This window comes from Diabrotica virgifera, chromosome 1, assembly GCF_917563875.1.
Source record: "Diabrotica virgifera virgifera chromosome 1, PGI_DIABVI_V3a".
NCBI classification, from domain to species: Eukaryota; Metazoa; Arthropoda; class Insecta; order Coleoptera; family Chrysomelidae; genus Diabrotica; species Diabrotica virgifera.
Window position 1 is genome coordinate 156,850,138 of NC_065443.1, and position 1,989 is coordinate 156,852,126.

At 28.8% G+C, this 1,989-nt stretch overlaps 1 long non-coding RNA gene across 1 annotated transcript; it reads right to left on the reverse strand.

Moving 5' to 3' along the window:
- Positions 1 to 252: 252 nt before the first annotated feature.
- Positions 253 to 1,150, reverse strand: LOC126878782 (uncharacterized). Its single transcript, XR_007695778.1, has 2 exons — positions 753 to 1,150; positions 253 to 696 (listed from the first exon to the last, which is right to left on the reverse strand). It is a non-coding gene; the product is annotated as an uncharacterized LOC126878782 (long non-coding RNA).
- Between the last annotated feature and the right edge of the window lie 839 nt (positions 1,151 to 1,989).

The window sequence follows — 1,989 nt, forward strand, 5'->3', positions numbered from 1 at the left end:
TCTACGAGTATGGCTATGTCAAACGAAATAAGGATTGAGAGACCTTTTAGATGCTCTCAGTGAAACAAATGCAATTTTAGAGCCACAACCAAATACTAGGAACGCTAAGGAAGAAATTCCTCTTATTAAAAAAAGAATGGAGGGACAATTCTTGTTAACAAATTCTGCTTAACAATGGAGGAGGAAGATATATGAAAGGTTGTGTTACAATACATTTAGTTTTTATCTAAGCATGAAAATAAATATTATAACCACATTTGTACTACATTTATTTTCAAACAAACCAGTTTTTTATTGATTCACAAAAAATTTTTATTGATTACGATTTACAATTAACCCATTCGCAGATACGACTATATATGCATGTACTTACAAAGGGAAATTACTGTCTGCATATGAAAATGTGTCCACAAATGTGTTAATACAATATTTACAATAAAATTATATTATAGAATATTTACAATAAAATTAAACTCAATATACACATTGATATTCAAGATTAGTTATTTCCAATTTTTTGTAATTCTATATTATTTGGGTGAAAATCTTATGTCCAGAGCTCTTTGGCAAATCAAACGTATCCCCAGCAACAAATTATCTGGTTTACTTAGCATCCACATCATAAACATTAATTTTTTCCAATAGAATTATTCTGTTTTCAAATTGGTGGATATGACCAATACAATTAAATAGTTCCTGGAAATATAACAATATAATATACATGATGTTATTAATTTGTTATACAATTTTACCTGGAAAGTAGTTCTGGACATACGAAAATGTTCTCTAAATTGGATATTGAATTATGGTTTATATATATTTAATTTCATCTCATCCTTCTGGAATAATTTGAGGTAGGTACATCTGCTAAATGTATAACGGCATTTGCTAATTTCGTCCCCAAACAAAAGTTCTTCAAGAATATTATCCATTTTAGTTTAGACAGTTTCAGTTTTATTTAAAATAAAAACAAAACTGTCTAGGTTTAGGTTATAAATTATATAAACAAAGAATAAAAACATAAACAAATGGAACACAGAACACTCTCAATCGAATGTCAAACGTCAGTCGTTCACTAGTAAAAAAACTGTCAGCGTTTCAGCGCAAATTAATCGGATTGCACTCGGATTATTCTGGTGAACGCGACCAATGATTTTTGGAAAGCCGCAGTTCTGTGACGCGGAAGAAGAAATGTTCCAGTGTTCCGTGTAGTATGTATTCTAGACAAATCTGAAAATTTTTCATTTAAATATGGAGGTTTCCCAGTCTTAACAATTTTGTATATAAAATTATACATATGTTGCCTCCTTCGATAAACCATTTTAAGGATGTTATGTTGATTAAGGTAAGGTGTTATATGGCGATTATACGGAATTCTATATGAAAATCTTACACAACTATTTTGGATTTTTTGGATTGACTTTTTAAGTAACCAAGATATAGAGTCGCCATAAACAACGTCACCATAATCAAACAGGGACAAGACAAGAGTATTGCAAAGATAATATTTTTGTTTAGATGTTAAGTATTTTTTTATTTTATATAAATTTTTTAATCTGAGATATCCTGCAGTTAACTTTTTCTTTACATGTTTTTGGAAAGAAAGTTCATTATCAAAGATAATACCCAAATTTTTTGCATGTTTTACAATGGAGATTGGATTGTTATTAATGTTAATTTGTAATGTATTTTCGATAAGCTCTCTGGCATTTTTATTTTTATTTATAATTATTATTTGCGATTTGGATGCATTTAATTGTAAATTGTGATTTTCTGCATATGAAGATATACATTTAAGGTCCGCATTTAATTTATTTTGAGTGTTTATTATAGTGTGTCTATTTATAGGTATTTTTAACTGGGAGTCATCAGCAAACTGCTTAAATTTGCAGAATTTAATGCAGTTTTTCATGTCAGCAACATAAATGGAAAATAACAGAGGTGAAATTACCGAACCTTGTGGGACGCCATTTTTAACTAATTTAAATT